Raw genomic sequence first — 19,026 nt, forward strand, 5'->3', positions numbered from 1 at the left:
TGTACACCCAGATCTCTCTGCCTGTCAATACTCCTAAGGGTTCTGCCATTTACTGTATACTTCCCACCTGCATTAGACCTTCCAAAATGCATTACCTCACATTTGTCCGGATTAAACTCCATCTGCCATTTCTCCGCCCAAGTCTCCAACCGATCTATATCCTGCTGTATCCTCTGACAATCCTCATCACTGTCCGCAACTCCACCAACCTTTGTGTCGTCCGCAAACTTACTGATCAGTCCAGCTACATTTTCCTCCAAATCATTTATGTATACTACAAACAGTAAATGTCCCAGCACTAATCCCTGCGGAACACCACTAGTCACATCCCTCCATTCAGAAAAGCACCCTTCCACTGCTACCCTCTGTCTTCTATGACTGAGCCAGTTCTGTATCCATCTTGCCAGCTCACCTCTGATCCCGTGTGACTTCACCTTTTGTACCAGTGTGCCATGAGGGACCTTGTCAAAGGCTTTACTAAAGTCCATATAGATAACATCCACTGCCCTTCCTTCATCAATCATCTTCGTCACTTCCTCAAAAAACTCAATCAAATTAGTGAGACACGACCTCCCCTTCACAAAACCATGCTGCCTCTCACTAATAAGTTCATTTGTTTCCAAATGGGAGTAAATCCTGTCCCGAAGAATCCTCTCTAATAATTTCCCTACCACTGACATAAGGCTCACCGGCCTATAATTTCCTGGATTATCCTTGCTATCCTTCTTAAACAAAGGAACAACATTGGCTATTCTCCAGTCCTCTGGGACCTCACCTGTAGCCAATGAGGATGCAAAGATTTCTGTCAAGGCCCCAGCAATTTCTTCCCTTGCCTCCTTCAGTGTTCTAGGGTAGATCCCATCAGGCCCTGGGGACTTATCTACCTTAATGCTTTGCAAGACACCCAACACCTCCTCCTTTTTGATAATGAGATGTCTGAGACTATCTACACTCCCTTCCCTAGGCTCATCATCCACCAAGTCCTTCTCTTTGGTGAATACGATGCAAAGTACTCTTTTAGTACCTCACCCATTTCCTCTGGCTCCACACATAGATTCCCTTCTCTGTCCTTGAGTGGGCCAACCCTTTCCCTGGTTACCCTCTTGCTCTTTTTATATATGTATAAAAAGCCTTGGGATTTTCCTTCATCCTGTTTGCCAATGACTTTTCATAACCCCTTTTAGCCCTCCTGACTCCTTGCTTAAGTTCCTTCCTACTGTCTTTATATTCCTCAAGGGATTGATCTGTTCCTAGCCTTCCAGCCCTTACGAATGCTTCCTTTTCCTTTTTGACTAGGCTCACAATATCCCTTGTTCTCCAAGCTTCCCGAAACTTGCCAAACTTATCCTTCTTCCTCACTGGAACATGCCGGTCCTCGATTCTAATCAATTGACATTTGAAAGACTCCCACATGTCAGGTGTTGATTTACCCTCAAACAGCCGCCCCCAATCTAAATTCTTCAGTTCCTGCCTAATATTGTTATAATTAGCCTTTCCCCAATTTAGCACCTTCACCCGAGGACTACTCTTATCCTTATCCACAAGTACCTTAAAACTTATGGAATTATGGTCTCTGTTCCCGAAATGCGCCCCTACTGAAACTTCGACCACCTGGCCGGGCTCATTCCCCAATACCAGGTCCAGTACGGCCCCATCCCTAGTTGGACTATCCACATATTGTTTCAAGAAGCCCTCCCGGATGCTCCTTATAAATTCTGCCCCATCCAAGCCCCGAGCACTAAGTGAGTCCCAGTTAATATAGGGGAATTTAAAATCACTGTTGCTTTTACATCTTTCCAAAATCTGTCTACATATCTGCTCCTCTACATCCCAGCTGGCTGTTGGGAGGCCTGTAGTAAACCCCCAACATCATGACTGCACCCTTCCTATTCCTGAGCTCCACCCATATTGCCTTGCTACATGACCCCTCCGAGGTGTCCTCCCACAGTACAGCTGTGATATTCTCCTTAACCAGTAATGCAACTCCCCCACCCCTTTTACATCCTACTCTATCCCGCCCGAAGCTTCGAAATCCGAGAACATTTAGCTGCCAATCCTGGACTTCCCTCAACAAAATCTCTGTAATAGCAACAACATCATAGTTCCAAGAACTAATCCAAGCTCTAAATTCATCTGCCTTACCTGTTATACTTCTCGCATTGAAACAAATGCACTTCAGACCACCAGTCCCGCTGTGCTCAGCAACATCTCCCTGCCTGCTCTTCCTCTTAGTCTTACTGGTTGTGATAGAGTAAACAAGGAGACATCGTTTCCAGTGACAGCGGCTCACTAACCAGAGGACATGGATTTAAGGTTAAAACAAAGAATCAGAGGGGGAGATGAGGAGAGTTTCTTTTACACAGTGAGTTGTTGTGATCTGGAATGCGCTGCCTGAAAGGGCGGTGGAAGCAGATTCAATAATAACTTTTAAAAGGGAATTGGATAAATACATGAAAAGGATCTGGGTGAGTGGGACTAATTCAAAGAGCTGGAACAGGCATCATGACCACATGACCACTTTCTGTGCTGTAAGATTTTATGAGGAGTTATTTTGGTGAAAGGGAAAACCAGGCACGAAGCGGATAAGGAGACATGCCTGTCTGAAAGTCTGGTTTTAGCATGCAATGTTGCAGCTAATTGCTGATTACTATGATTTAAACAGGTTTTGAGGCACAAAAGCATGACCCAAAGTGGGAAGGCGGTGACAGAGACATCTAATGTGGTGGATGTGGCAATAGAGGTGACAGCCAGCAGCACTATTCCAGGACATGGCTGCAGTGCCGTGAAAAATTGAACAATCTGACCCAAGTGGTCAAGATAAGATCCCACTTCATAAACATACTTCACAAGAGCTGCATGACCAGCAACAACCTCAATGCAGTGCATATACCATGGGGAGGTGCCAGAAGATTGGAGCATGGCAAATGTGACACCCTTATTCATGAAAGGGTGTAAGGATAGTCCTAGTAACTACAGGCCAGTTAGTTTAACATCAATATAATAAAAGCAAAATACTGCGGATGCTGGAAATCTGAAATAAAAACAAGAAACTGCCACTTCTCTTCCAGGAATGCCTACCTTGAAGAAGTTCTGCTCTTCTCTCCGACGGGATTTCCGTTTGTCCCTTTTACCTTGTTCACCTTCATTGCTTTCTATTTCCCTCTTGGTGTTTGATAAGGTATCTACCAAAACTCATTTTCACAGCCACATCTCTTTCCTCAGTGACTGTCTCCGGCTCCGACTTATTCCACGTGGATTCCAACTGCAGTTTCACCCATCATGTTTTCAATCCACCCAGGACTACAGGTATCTCCGAGAAATACAACGTTTCTCGGACTGCTGTTCTCACCGCATCCTGAGATCCACACTCAGTGCTATGCGCCGCCACATGCACACACTGGACCTCTCTCTCCAGCAGCACCGTCTCACCTTGTCTCAAAGCTGTTCTACTCCGCAGTTTCATTTCATCCTTCATCTTATCCGACGCATCAACAAAAACTTATTTTCTTCCTTTCAGGTGTCAAGGAACACAAGCTCCAGCAGCTGATGGGGACTCATGCCCCTCCAGATCCTGCTTCCCCTTCACTTCCCTCTGACCCCACCCCTTCTGATCTGACCCCTTGCCGTGTATTCACTATACCCTCTGACCTCCCCCTCTCTGACGCTGAACGTTCTGTACTCAGCAAAGGTCTCAGTTTTATCCCCTTACGCCCCCACCTCAATGAATTTCGCACTCGGCATGAAGTTGAGCTCTTCTTCCATTGCCTCCGCCTCTGGGCTCACTTCTTTGACCAGGAGTCCTCCCCCCCGACCAGCAGACCCATTCACCTGCCTCCAGCATTCTCCCTCTACCTGGACCCCTCCCCCTGGCCTCTTACCTGCTCTTGATCTTGTCATTGCAAACTGTCGGCGAGACATTGGTCATCTCAATTTCTCTGCCCCTCTCACTCACTGTAACCTGCCACCCTCTGAACTTGCCGCACTCCGTTCTCTCAGGTCTAACCCCGACATTGTGATCAAACCTGCAGACAAGGGCGGTGCTGTTGTTGTCTGGCGTACCAACCTCTACCTTGCAGAGGCTCAGTGCCAACTCTCAGACACTTCTTCCTACCTCCCTCTGGACCATGACCCCACCACCGAACATCATCACTGACCTCATCTCCTCTGGAGATCTTCCCTCTACAGCTTCCAACCTCAAAGTCCCGCAACCCCTGACAGCCCGCTTCTACCTCCTTCCCAAAATCCACAAACAGGACTGTCCCGGCAGACCCATTGTGTCAGCCTGCTCCTGCCCCACTGAACTTATTTCTTCCTATCTTGACTCTACACCTCCATCCCCCACCAGGATGGTTTGAGGGCTCACCACTTCTTCCTTGAACAGAGGCCCAACCAGTCCCCATCCACCACCACCCTCCTCCACCTGGCTGAACTTGTTCTCATAGTGAACAACTTCTCCTTCAACTCCACTCACTTCCTTCAAGTAAAAGGTGTTGCTATGGGTACCCGCATGGGTCCTAATTATGCCTATCTTTTTGTGGGATATTTTTTTTTTTATTTAGAGATACAGCACTGAAACAGGCCCTTCAGCCCACCGAGTCTGTGCCGACCAACAACCACCCATTTATACTAATCCTACATTAATCCCATATTCTCTACCACATCCCCACCATTTCTCCTACCACCTACCTACACTAGGGGCAATTTATAATGGCCAATTTACCTATCAACCTGCAAGTCTTTGGCTGTGGGAGGAAACCGGAGCACCAGGCGAAAACCCACACAGACACAGGGAGAACTTGCAAACTCCGCTCAGGCAGTACCCCAGAATTGAACCCGGGTCACTGGAGCTGTGAGGCTGCGGTGCTAACCACTGCGCCACTGTGCCGCCCACATATGCCGAACATTCCTTGTTCCGGTCCTACTCAGGCCCCTTCCCCCAGCTCTTTTTCCGGTACATTGATGACTGTATCGGTGCCGTTTCCTGCTCCCACCCAGAACTGGAAAACTTTATCAACTTTGCTTCTAATTTCCACCCTTCTCGCACCTTTACATGGTCCATCTCTGACACTTCCCTTCCCTTCCTCGACTTCTCTGTCTCCATCTCTGGGGATAGGTTGTCTACCAATATCCATTATAAGCCCACTGACTCCCACAGCTACCTCGACTACACCTCTTCACACCCTGCCTCCTGTAAGGACTCCATTCCATTCTCCCAGTTTCTCCATCTCCGACGCATCTGCTCTGATGATGCTACCTTCCATGACGGTGCTTCTGATAGGTCTTCCTTTTTCCTTAACCGGGGATTTCCCCCCATTGTTGTTGACAGGGCTCTCAACCGTGTCCGGCCCATTTCCCGCACCTCTACCCTCACCCCTTCCCCTGCCTCCCAGAACTGTGACAGGGTTCCCCTTGTCCTCATTTTCCACCCCATCAGCCTCCATATCCAAAGGATCATCCTCCGCTATTTTCGCCACCTCCAGTGTGATGCCACTGCCAAACGCTTCTTCCACTCCCTTCCCCTGTCAGCATTCCGAAGGGATCATTCCTTCTGTGACACCCTGGTCTACTCCTCCATTACCCCCACCACCTCATCCCCTTCCCACGGCACCTTCCCCTGCAATCGCAGGAGGTATAATATCTGCCCATTTACCTCCTCTCTCCTCACTATCCCAAGCCCCAAACACTCCTTTCAGGTGAAGCAGTGATTTACTTGAACTTCTTTCAATGTAGTATATTGTATTCGCTGCTCACAATGTGGTCTCCTCTACATTGGGGAGACCAAACACAGACTGGGTGACCGCTTTGCGGAACACCTCCGCTCAGTCCGCAAGCAGGACCCTGAGCTTCCCGTTGCTTGCCATTTCAACACTCCCCCCTGCTCTCATGCTCACATCGCTGTCCTGGGATTGCTGCAGTGTTCCAGTGAACATCAACGCAAGCTCGAGGAACAGCATCTCATTTACCGATTAGGCACACTACAGCCTGCCGGACTGAACACTGAGTTCAATAATTTGAGCATGACGGGCTCCCCATTTTACTTTTATTTTGAGTTTTTTTTTCTTTTTTCCTTTTTTAAAATATTTTTTTGTGTTTATTCTATTTCATCTTAGTTTGTTCAATTTGCTTACCCACTGTTTTTTTCATGTTTGTGCTTGTGATTGTTCAGTTTTCAGTCCGTTAACACCCTATCTGTACTAATGTTGTCAACACACCATTAACATATTGTTTGCCTTTGCTCCATGACCTTCTGGTCAGTTATTCTGTGACCTTGTCCGATCTACACCTTCTCCTTTGTTATCTCTTGCCCCACCCCAACTTTACTTGCTTATAAGCTTTCATATTTCTAATATTTGTCAGTTCTGAAGAAGGGTCACTGACCTGAAATGTTAACTCTGCTTCTCTCTCCACAGACGCTGCCAGACCTGCTGAGTATTTCCAGCATTCCTTGTTTTTATTTTAGTTTAACATCAGTAGTGGGTAAGGTTTTAGAAACAATAATCAGGGAAAGAATCAACAGACATTTGGAGAGGTTTGAGTTAATTAAGGAGCCAACATGGATTTGTAAAAGGCAAATCATGCTTGACTAACCTAATTGAATTTTTTGATGAAGTAACAGAGAAGGTTGATGAAGGGGAAGTGGTGGATGTTATCTATATGGATTTTAAGAAAGTTTTTGACAAGGTACCACATAAAAGGCTGGAATACAAAATTAAGCCTCATGGAATAGGAGGATCAGGTTCAGCTTGGATAAAAAATTGGCTTAAGGACAGAAAACAGCAAGTTGTGGTAAATGATTGTTTTTCAGACTGGAGGATGATAGACAGTGGTGTTCCCCGAGTGTCAGTGCTGGGTCACTGCTTTTTTGGATGACTTGGATCTTGCAATACAGAGTAAAATTTCAAAATCTGCCAATGTTACCAAACTTGGAACTTGGAGGTGTGGCAAACAGTGAGGATGATACCAATTGACTGCAACAGGACATTGATAGGCTAGCAGAATGGGCAGACAAGTGGCAGATGGAATTTAATACAGAGAAGTGTGATTTAATGCATTTTGGCAGAAGGGATAGGGAGAGGCAATATCGACTAAATGGCACAATTCTAAAGAGTGTGCAGGAACAGAGGGACCTGGGGGCTTCATGTGAATCGATCTTTGATGGTGACAGGACATATTGAGAGAGTGGTTAGTAAAGCATATGGGATCTTGGGCTTCATAAATAGAGGTATTGAGTACAGAAGCAGGGAAGTTATGCGGAACCTTGATAAAGCTCTGGTTAGGCCCCAACTGGAGTGTTACATCCAGTTCTGGTCACCACACTTCAGGAAGGATGTGAGGGTCCTTGAGAGGGTGCAGAGGAGATTTACTGGAATGTTTCCAGGGATGAGGGATTTTAGTTGCAAGGTTAGATTGGAGAAGGTGGGGTTGTTCTCCTTGGAGCAAAGGAGATTGAGGGGAGATTTGATAGAGGTGTACAAGATTATGACAGGTTTAGATATGATCGACAAAAAAAAAACTGTTCCCATTAACTGATCATACAAGGACTAGGGGACACAGATTTATAGTTTTGGGCAAGAGATGCAGGGGGGAATGTGAAGAATAACTTTTTTACACAGCGAATGGTAATGACCTTGAACTCGCTGCCCACGAGGGTTTTGGAAGCGGTGACAATGAATGATTTCAAAAGGAAATTGGATGGACACTTGAGGGAAATAAACTTGCAGGGCAACAGGGATAGAGCGATAGAGTGGGACTGACTGGATTGCTGTTCAGAGAACCAGCATGGACTGGCTGTGCAGAATGGCCTCCTTCTGTGCCGTTATGTCTCAATGATTCTATAACCATCTCATTGTACACTGACATCCACACACCCCATACTATTACATCCTTCACAGACTCTGCTCACATCTCACAGCTCTTCCACTACATAGGGCAGTGCACACACACACACACACACACCTTCCAATACACTCATTCAAAGAACAAAGAACAAAGAAAATTACAGCACAGGAACAGGCCCTTCGGCCCTCCAAGCCTGCGCCGATCCAGATCCTCTATCTAAACATGTCGCCTATTTTCTAAGGGTCTGTATCTCTTTACTTCCTGCCCATTCATGTATCTGTCTAGATACATCTTAAAAGACGCTATCGTGCCCGCGTCTACCACCTCCGCTGGCAGCGCGTTCCAGGCACCCACCACCCTCTGCGTAAAGAACTTTCCACGCATGTCCCCCCTAAACTTTTCCCCTTTCACTTTGAACTCGTGTCCCCTAGTAATTGAATCCCCCACTCTGGGAAAAAGCTTCTTGCTATCCACCCTGTCTATACCCCTCATGATTTTGTACACCTCAATCAGGTCCCCCCTCAACCTCCGTCTTTCTAATGAAAATAATCCTAATCTGCTCAAGCTCTCTTCATAGCTAGCGCCCTCCATACCAGGCAACATCCTGGTAAACCTCCTCTGCACCCTCTATACCATGCTTTCTCTTCACATATTCACCATACCATGCTTTCTCTTCTGGCACAACAGGCAGCTGCAGGACCAGGCTAGGGAAGGGCAAGTACAACTGTGTCAGATCAGTCCCCTTCCCCTTGAGGAGGCACTGCTGCTGGTGATAGGGAGGGGAGTAGGAGATACCGTGGTCACACGCAGAGCAGGGGGAAGATCACGAGAGGTATTTGGCCATTCCAGCTTCCTGACATATCTACAACTATTCCTGATCTCTAACCCTCAAACCTATCCTCACTCACAAGCTCGATATAGTCACATCACGCGTACCCATCTATAGTGACAACTCACGCTAAACCTTCCAGATTTATCATTGCAGGCTCCCAGGTGAAAGAGTCACCTCATTCACCACCACCACCCCAACCCCACAACAGCTGCGGAGGAAATGGAAGTGAAACCAACTCGCCTCCCCTGCCATCGGAGGAAGAGTAACTGGAGGAGGAGCCACTGGGGGGAGGAGGAGTGAGGAAGAAGGTGCAGTGTCAGTCACTACCACCATCACAGACTCCAGCTCAAAGACCATCACCCGACAGAATTTAGAGGCGAGAGGAGAACACAGATCCACAAGGTGGGACACATAAGGCGATAGCAGGCAGGAGTCACACTTGGTGGAAGGGACTCCACACGTACCACCTTCTGAGGTGGAGGGGACAAGATCACACTAGTTCTGTTGTAGGGGTGGCAAATGAGAACCTCGCAGGACTGCTGGATGTGACAAACCAAATGCCTGAAAGATCACTGGCCAATCCTCCTCTTCCTCATCCTCCTCCTCTTCTTCCCTTTTCCTACTTTTCCTCCTCCTCTCCCTCTTCCACCTCCTCTACTTGTGCCTCCCGAGCCTGAATCCCTGGCACAGTTGCTGGGAGTAACAGCTGCTCTCTCATGATTGCTAGCTAGTGAAGAGGGCAACAAATCACCTTGAATATGGAACCCTCCTCGCCCTCCTCATCCTCCTCGCCCTCCTCGTCCTCCTCGACCTCCTTGTCCTCCTCGACCTCCTTGTCCTCCTCGCCCTCCTTGCCCTCCTCTTTCCCTCCTCCAGCAGCTGGTGCTGCTCTACCTGGCTTCATCTCATTCTTCTCCCATTCCTCCTCCAGACCAAGGTGTTAATCAGCTCTTGATCAAACCTTCCCTTTCTCCTGATCACTCCTAGCTAGTCTCCAATAGGCACAATAGTACAGTACTCACTCTCTTTAGGTAAAGTCCTCAGAGAATTTCTGAAATAATGTTGATAGAGTGTAGGTAAAGCCTTGACCAATGTCCCAGCAAGTCTCCCAATGTGCACCAAAAGTCCTCTCCAGACACAAGTGGACAGTGAAAACTGAACATGGCTTTAAATCACAGGCTGTTTAACACCTAAACTACTGACACTACAGTGGGGAGAATAGACTCCATAGATTCTAACAAGAGAAGGATATAACAATTACCGGATAAAGGAAGAGAAAATAGAATATGAAAGTAAACTTGTGAGAAACATTATAAAAGCTAGAGAACTAAAAGCCTAGCTAGAATGAGGAATGGAAAGAAATTAATATAGTAAAAAATAGTAGAAATTAATGGGACTTAAAGTAGATAAATCCCCTGTAGCTGATGTTCTACATTTCAGAGTGTGGAAAGTGGTGGCTGGAGAGATAGTGATCATCTTCCAAAATTCTATTGTCTCTGGAGTGGTTCCTGAAGATTGGAAGGCAGCAAGTTTAACCCCACTCTGTAAGAAAGGAGGGTGAAATAAAATAGGGAACTACAGACCTGTTAGCCTGACATCAGTAGTTGGGAATTTTTTTAAATATTCGTTCATGGGATGTGGGCGTCGCTGGCTAGGCCAGCATTTATTGCCCATCCCTAATTGCCCTTGAGAAGGTGGTGGTGAGCTGCCTTCTTGAACCGCTGCAGTCCATGTGAGGTAGGCATACCCACAGTGCTGTTAGGAAGGGAGTTCCAGGATTTTGATCCAGCGACAGTGAAGGCCAGTGCCTAGGCCGATACCGGGTGGTCCGTTCAGTTTCATTCCTTTTCTTAGACGTCATAGTGGTTTGATACAACTGAGTGGCTTGCTAGGCCATTTCAGAGGGCAGTTAAGAGTCAAACACATTGCTGTAGGTCTGGAGTCACATGTAGGCCAGACCAGGTAAGGACAACAGATTTCATCCCCTAAAGGACATTAGTGAACCAGATAGATGCGAGGGTGCTGGAATCTATTATAAAGGATGTGATAACTGGACACTTAGAAAATAATGGTAGGATTGGGTAGAGTCAACATGAAAGAGAAATCATTTTTGACAAATCTGTTGGAGTTTTTTGAGGAAGAAACTAGCAGAATAGATAAGGGGGAACCGGTGGATGTGGTGTATTTGGATTTTCGGAGGCTTTTGATAAGGTTCCACACAAGAGTTTAGTAAACAACATTAGAACACTTGGGATAAGGGGTAATATACTGACATGGATTGCGAATTGCTTAACGGACAGAAAACAGAGAGTAGGAATAAATGAATCATTCTCAGGTTGGTAGTTTGTGACTAGTGGGGTACCGCAAGGATCAGTGCTTGGGCCCCAACTATTTTTTTTTTATTCATTCATGGGATGTGGGCATCACTGGCCAGGCCAGCATTTATTGCCCATCCCTAATTGCCCTTGAGAAGGTGGTGGTGAGCTGCCTTCTTGAACCGCTGCAGTCCATGTGGGGTAGGTACACCCACAGTGCTGTTAGGAAGGGAGTTCCAGGATTTTGACCCAGCGACAGTGAAGGAACGGCGATATAGTTCCAAGTCAGGATGGTGTGTGACTTGGAGGGGAACTTGCAGGTGGTGGTGTTCCCATGTATTTGCCGCCCTTGTCCTTCTAGTTGGTAGAGGTCGCGGGTTTGGAAGGTGCTGTCTAAGGAGCCTTGGTGCATTGTTGCAGTGCATCTTGTAGATGGTACACACTGCTGCCACTGTGCGTCGGTGGTGGAGGGAGTGAATGTTTGTAGATGGGGTGCCAATCAAGTGGGCTGCTTTGTCCTGGATGGTGTCGAGCTTCCTGAGTGTTGTCGGAGCTGCACCCATCCAGGCAAGTGGAGAGTATTCCATCATACTCCTGACTTGTGCCTTGTAGATGGTGGACAGGCTTTGGGGAGTCAGGAGGTGAGTTACTCGCCTCAGGATTCCTCGCCTCTGACCTGCTCTTGTAGCCACGGTATTTATATGGCTACTCCAGTTCAGTTACTAGTCAATGGTAGCGCCTAGGATGTTGATAGTGGGGGATTCAGCGATGGTAATGCCGTTGAATGTCAAGGGGAGATGGTTAGATTCACTCTTGTTGGAGATGGTCATTGCCTGGCACTTGTGTGGCGCGAATGTCACTTGCCACTTATCAGCCCTGGATATTGTCCAGGTCTTGCTGCATTTCTACACGGACTGCTTCAGTATCTGAGGAGTCACAAATGGTGCTGAACACTGTGCAATCTTCAGCGAATATCCCCACTTCTCACCTTATGATTGAATGGTCATTGATGAAGCAGCTGAAGATGGTTGGGCCTAGGACACTACCCTGAGGAACTCCTGCAGTGATGTCCTGGGACTGAGATGATTGACCTCCAAAAACCATAACCATCTTCCTTTGTGCTAGGTATGACTCCAACCAATGGAGAGTTTTCCTCTTATTCCCATTGACCTCAGTTTTGCTAGGTCTCCTTGATACCAAACTCAGTCAAATGCTGCCTTGATGTCAAGGGCAGTCAATCTCACCTCACCTCTTGAGTTCAGCTCTTTTGTCCATGTTTGAACCAAGGCTGTAATGAGGTCAGGAGCTGAGTGGCCCTGGTGGAACCCAAACTGTGCAGGTTATTGCGAAGCAAGTGCTGCTTGGTGGCACTGTTGATGACACCTTCCATCACTTTACTGATGATTGAGAGTAGACTGATGGGGCGGTAATTGGCCGGGTTGGACTTGTCCTGCTTTTTGTGTACAGGACATCCCTGGGCAATTTTCCACATTGCTGGGTAGATGCCAGTGTTGTAGCTGTACTGGAACAGCTTGGCTAGGGGCGCGGCATGTTCTGGAGCACAGGTCTTCAGTACTATTGCCGGAATATTGTCAGGGCCCATAGCTTTTGCAGTATCCAATGCCTTCAGTCGTTTCTTGATATCACGCGGAGTGAATCGAATTGGCTGAAGTCTGGCATCTGTGATGCTGGGGACTTCAGGAGGAGGCCGAGATGGATCATCAACTCAAATTCACAATCTATATCAATGATTTGGATGTAGGGAACCAAATTTAATATTTCCAAGTTTGCTGATGACCCAAAACTAGGTGGGAATGTGCATTATGAGGAGGATGCAAAGAGGCTTCACGGGGATTCAGACAGGCGAAGTGATGGGGCAAGAACTTGGCAGATAGAATATAATGTAAGTGTGAAGGGATCCACTTTGGCAGAAAAAACAGAAAGACAGAATATTTCTTAAATAAAAGCAAAACGTGCTGGAAATTCTCAGCAGGTCTGGCAGCATCTGTGGAGAGAGAAACTGAGTTAACATTTCAGATTTGTGACCTTTCATCAGAACTGGCAAAGGTTAGAAAAGATTTAGGTTATAAGCATCCAGGGAGAAGACTCGGAGGGCGGAGTTCCGGAGCAGTAAGTTACCTCTGGTAAAAAAAACTGAAAAAGTGACGTAACAAGAAAGCTGTGACCTGATTGGCTGGTAGGGAATCTGTACTGAATTTGAAAATAAAACATTGATAAAAATTGATTAAAACCCTAACTAACTAATTAATTAATAAGTAAAGGAGTAACTAAACTGGAGGGAGGAGATTACTGTATTTAGTTAGCATTTAATATTTATAGTAGAAATCTAGCACTAGGGACCATATAGTTAATTGTAACTTAATTTAGTAAGGATTTACTAAGTATTTATTCATTTTAAATTTATTTATTAATTAGTGCTGGAAATGTCAGTTAGAGGGGTGAAGTGCTTCACCTGTGAGATGTGGGAAGTCCGTGACGCTTCCAGCGTTCCGGGCGACTACATCTGCAGGAAGTGTACCCAGTTGCAGCTCCTCACTGACCGCATGGATCAGTTGGAGCAACAACTGGATGCACTTAGGAGCATGCAGGTGGCAGAGAGCGTCATAGACAGGAGTTTTAGAGAAGTGGTTACAACCAAGGTGCAGGCAGATAGATGGGTGACCGCTAGAAGGGGCAGGCAGTCAGTGCAGGAATCCCCTGGGGCTATCCCCCTCTCTAACAAGTATACCGTTTTGGATACTGTTGGGGGGGATGGCCTATCAGGGGAAAACAGCAGCAGCCAGAGCAGTGGCACCATGGCTGGCACTGTTGTTCAGCAGGGAGGGACAAAGCGCAGAACAGCAATAGTTATAGGGGACTCTATAGTCAGGGGCACAGATGGGCGCTTCTGTGGACGTGAAAGAGATTCCAGGAAGGTATGTTGCCTCCCTGGTGCCAGGGTCAAGGATGTCTCTGAACAGACAGGGGGCATTCTGAAGGGGGAGGGTGAACAGCCAGAGGTTGTGGTACACATCGGTACCAACGACATAGGCAGTAAGAGTGATGAGGTCCTGCAGGGGTAGTTTAGGGAGTTAGGTAGAAAGTTAAAAGACAGGACCTCTAGGGTTGTAATCTCTGGATTACTCCCTGTGCCACGTGCCAGTGAGGCTAGAAATAGGAAGATAGTGCAACTAAACACGTGGCTGAGCAGCTGGTGTAGAAGGGAGTGTTTCAGATATCTGGACCATTGGGATCTCTTCCAGGAACAGGTGGGACCTGTACAAGAAGGAGGGGTTGCATCTAAACTAGAGGGGCACAAATATCCTGGCTGCAAGGTTTGCTAGCGTCACTCGGGAGGGAAACTAATGTGGCAGGGGGGTGGGAACCACAGCAGTAGGACAGCAAGTGAAATAAATGAGGAGGAACTAGTAAATAAGGCCAGTAAGACTAAGAGGAAGAGCAGGCAGGGAGAGGTTGCTGAGCACAGCGGGACTGGTGGTCTGAAGTGCATTTGTTTCAATGCGAGAATTATAACAGGTAAGGCAGATGAACTTAGAGCTTGGATTAGTACTTGGAAATATGATGTTGTTGCTATTACAGAGACTTTGTTGAGGGAAGGACAGGATTGGCAGCTAAATGTTCTGGGATTTCGAAGCTTCAGGCGGGATAGAGGGGGATGTAAAAGGGGTGGGGGAGTTGCATTACGGGTTAAGGAGAATATCACAGCTGAACTGCGGGAGGACACCTCGGAGGGATCATGCAGCGAGGCAATATGGGTGGAGCTCAGGAATAGGAAGGGTGCAGTCACAATGTTGGGGGTTTACTACACGCCTCCCAACAGCCAGCGGGAGGTAGAGGAGCAGATATTTAGACTAATTTTGGAAAGATGTAAAGGTAACAGGGTTGTAGTGGTGGGTGATTTTAACTTCCCCTATATTCACTGGGACTCACTTAGTGCTAGGAGCTTGGATGGGGCAGAATTTGTGAGGAGCATCCGGGAGGGCTTCTTGAAACAATATGTAGATAGTCCAACTAGGGATGGGGCCGTACTGGACCTGGTATTGGGGAATGAGCCCGGCCAGGTGGTCGAAGTTTCAGTGGGGGCGCATTTCGGGAGCAGTGACCATAATTCCGTAAGTTTTAAGGTACTTGTGGATAAGGATAAGAGTAGTCCTCGGGTGAAGGTGCTAAATTGGGGGAAGGCTAATTATAACAATATTAGGCAGGAACTGAAGAATTTCGATTGGGGGCGGCTGTTTGAGGGTAAATCAACATCTGACATGTGGGAGTCTTTCAAATGTCAATTGATTAGAATCCAGGACCGGCATGTTCCTGTGAGGAAGAAGGATAAGTTGGGCAAGTTTCGGGAACCTTGGATAACGAGGGATATTGTGAGCCTAGTCAAAAAGAAAAAGGAAGCATTCGTAAGGGCTAGAAGGCTGGCAACAGCCGAAGCCCTTGAGGAATATAAAGACAGTAGGAAGGAACTTAAGCAAGGAGTCAGGAGGGCTAAAAAGGGTCATGAAAAGTCATTGGCAAACAGGATTAAGGAGAATCCCAAGGCTTTTTGTACGTATATAAAGAGCAAGAGGGTAACCAGGGAAAGGGTTGGCCCACTCAAGGACAGAGGAGGGAATCTATGTGTGGAGCCAGAGGAAATGGGCGAGGTACTAAATGAGTACTTTGCATCAGTATTCACCAAAGAGAAGGACTTGGTGGATGATGAGCCTAGGGAAGGGAGTGTAGATAGTCTCAGTCATCTCATTATCAAAAAGGAGGAGGTGTTGGGTGTCTTGCAAAGCATTAAGGTAGATAAGTCCCCAGGGCCTGATGGGATCTACCCTAGAACACTGAAGGAGGCAAGGGAAGAAATTGCTGGGGCTTTGACAGAAATCTTTGCATCCTCATTGGCTACAGGTGAGGTCCCAGAGGACTGGAGAATAGCCAATGTTGTTCCTTTGTTTAAGAAGGGTAGCAAGGATAATCCAGGAAATTATAGGCCGGTGAGCCTTACGTCAGTGGTAGGGAAATTATTAGAGAGGATTGTTTGGGACAGGATTTACTCCCATTTGGAAACAAATGAACTTATTAGTGAGAGGCAGCATGGTTTTGTGAAGGGGAGGTTGTGTCTCACTAACTTGATTGAGTTTTTTGAGGAAGTGACTGATGATTGATGAAGGAAGGGCAGTGGATGTTATCTATATGGACTTTAGTAAAGCCTTTGACAAGGTCCCGCATGGCACACTGGTACAAAAGGTGAAGTCACACGGGATCAGAGGTGAGCTGGCAAGATGGATACAGAACTGGCTCGGTCACAGAAGACAGAGAGTAGCAGTGGACGGGTGCTTTTCTGAATGGAAGGATGTGACTAGTGGTGTTCCGCAGGGATCAGTGCTGGGACCTTTGCTGTTTGTATTATATATAAATGATTTGGAGGAAAATGTAGCTGGTCTGATTAGTAAGTTTGCAGACGACACAAAGGTTGGTGGAGTTGCAGATAGTGATGAGGATTGTCAGAGGATACAGCAGGATATCGATTGGTTGGAGACTTGGGCGGAGAAATGGCAGATGGAGTTTAATCCGGACAAATGTGAGGTAATGCATTTTGGAAGGTCTAATACAGGTGGGAAGTATACAGTAAATGGCAGAACCTTTAGGAGTATTGACAGGCAGAGATATCTGGGCGTACGGGTCCACAGGTCACTGAAAGTGGCAACGCAGGTGGATAAGGTAGTCAAGAAGGCACACGGCATGCTTGCCTTCATCGGTCGGGGCATAGAGTATAAAAATTGGCAAGTCATGCTGCAGCTGTACGAACCTTAGTTAGGCCACACTTAGAATATTGCATGCAATTCTGGTCGCCACACTACCAGAAGTATGTGGAGGCTTTGGAGAGGGTACAAAGGAGGTTGACCAGGATGTTGCCTGGTCTGGAGGGCATTAACTATGAGGAGAGGTTGGATAAACTCGGATTGTTTTCACTGGAACGACGGAGGTGGAGGGGCGACATGATAGAGGTTTACAAAGTTATGAGTGGCATGGACAGAGTGGATAGTCAGAAGCTTTTTCCCAGGGTGGAAGAGTCAGTTACTAGGGGACATAGGTTTAAGGTGCGAGGGGCAAAGTTTAGAGGGGATGTGCGAGGCAAGTTCTTTACACAGAGGGTGGTGAGTGCCTGGAACTTGTTGCCGGGGGAGGTGGTGGAAGCAGGTACGATAGCGACGTTTAAGAGGCATCTTGACAAATACATGAATAGGATGGGAATAGAGGGATACGGAAGTGCAGAAGGTTTTAGTTTAGGCAGGCATCAAGATCGGTACAGGCTTCTAGGGCCGAATGGCCTGTTCCTGAGCTGTACTGTTCTTTGTTCTTTGTTCAAGTGATGGTGGGGGGTGGTGGGGAGAGAACAAAAGGGAAGGTGTTTGGGGCAGAGGGCAAGAGAGAATAAATAACAGAGCTGTCCCAGGACAAAAGGCAAGGAATGTGTTAATGCTTGTGGTGAAAGACAAAGCATTGGCCCAGAGAGAGTGTTAATAGCAGAATAATGAGCAGCTCTGTCTACATAAAAAACAGGCACATGGTTAAATTTTTAAAAGGGGCAAGTCATGCTGTGAAGTTACTGAACTCAATGTTCAGTTTGCAAGGCTGGAGAGAGCCTTATCGAAAGATCAGGTGCTGCTCCTCGAGCTTGCGTTGATGTTCACCGGAAAACTGGAGCAGGCCAAAGACACAAATGTTGGCAAAAGAGTGGGAGGGTGGGGGGTGCAGGAGGGGGTGTGGCAGTCGTGGCGGACTGTTGAAATGGCAAGCAACTGGAAGCTCGGGGTCATGCTTTCAGACTGAGCGGGTCTCTCTCCACCGATGCTGCCAGACCTGCTGAGTATTTCCAGCATTTCTTATTTTTATTTCAGATTTCCAGCATCTGCAGTATTTTGATTTATTTCTTAAATGGTGAGAGGTTGGGAAGTGTTGCTGTCCAAAAGGACCTGGGTGTCCTTGTTCATGTGTCACGAAAAGCTAGTATGCAGGTGTAGCAAGCAATTAGGAAGGCAAACGGTATTTTGGCCTTCATTGCAAGGGGATTTGAGCACAGGAGTAAAGATGTCTTGCTGCAATTGTATAGAGCCTTGGTGAGACTGCACCTGGAGTACTGTGTACAGTTTTGGTCTCCTTATCTAAGGAAGGATATACTTGTAATAGAGGGAGTGCGATGGAGGTTCACCAGACTAATCCCCGGGATGGTGGGATTGTTTTATGAGGAGAGATTGCAGAAACTGGGCCTGTATTCACTAGAGTTTCAAAGAATGAAAGGTGATCTCATTGAAATCTACAAAATTCATACAAGGTTGGACAGGGTCGATGTAGGAAGGATGTTTCCCCTGGCTGGGAGGGTTGTGGGGGGAGGTTTAGACCCAGGGGAAACAGTCTCAGAATGTGGTATGGGCCATTTCAGACTGAGATGTGGAGGAATTACGTCACTCAGAGGGTGGTGAATCTTCGGAATTCTCTACCCCAGAGGGCTGTGGAAGCTCAATCATTGAGTAAGTTCAAGACAGAAATAGATAGATTTCCAGATATTAAAGATATCAAGGGATACGGGGAGAGTGCGGGAAAACTGAGTTCAGGTGGAAGATCAGCCATGATCCAGTTGAATGGCGGAGCAGGCTCGATGGGCTGAATGGTCTACTCCTGTTTCTATTTCCTATGTTCTGAAGTCATTCACACTCACACAAGGGGAAAAGTTTAGGGGGGATATGCGTGGAAAGTTCTTTACGCAGAGGGTGGTGGGCACCTGGAACGCATTGCCAGCGGAGGTGGTAGATGCGGGCACGATGGAGTCTTTTAAGATGTATCTAGACAGATACATGAATGGGCAGGAAGAAAAGAGATACAGAAGCTTAGAAAATAGGCGACATGTTTAGAGAGAGGATCTGGATCGGCGCAGGCTTGGAGGGCCGAAGGGCCTGTTCCTGTGCTGTAATTATCTTTGTTCTTTGTTCTTTGTTCACACACACTCCCCCCACACACACACTCTCCCAC

Source organism: Heterodontus francisci, chromosome 8 (assembly GCF_036365525.1).
Source record: "Heterodontus francisci isolate sHetFra1 chromosome 8, sHetFra1.hap1, whole genome shotgun sequence".
In the NCBI taxonomy this organism is placed as follows: Eukaryota; Metazoa; Chordata; class Chondrichthyes; order Heterodontiformes; family Heterodontidae; genus Heterodontus; species Heterodontus francisci.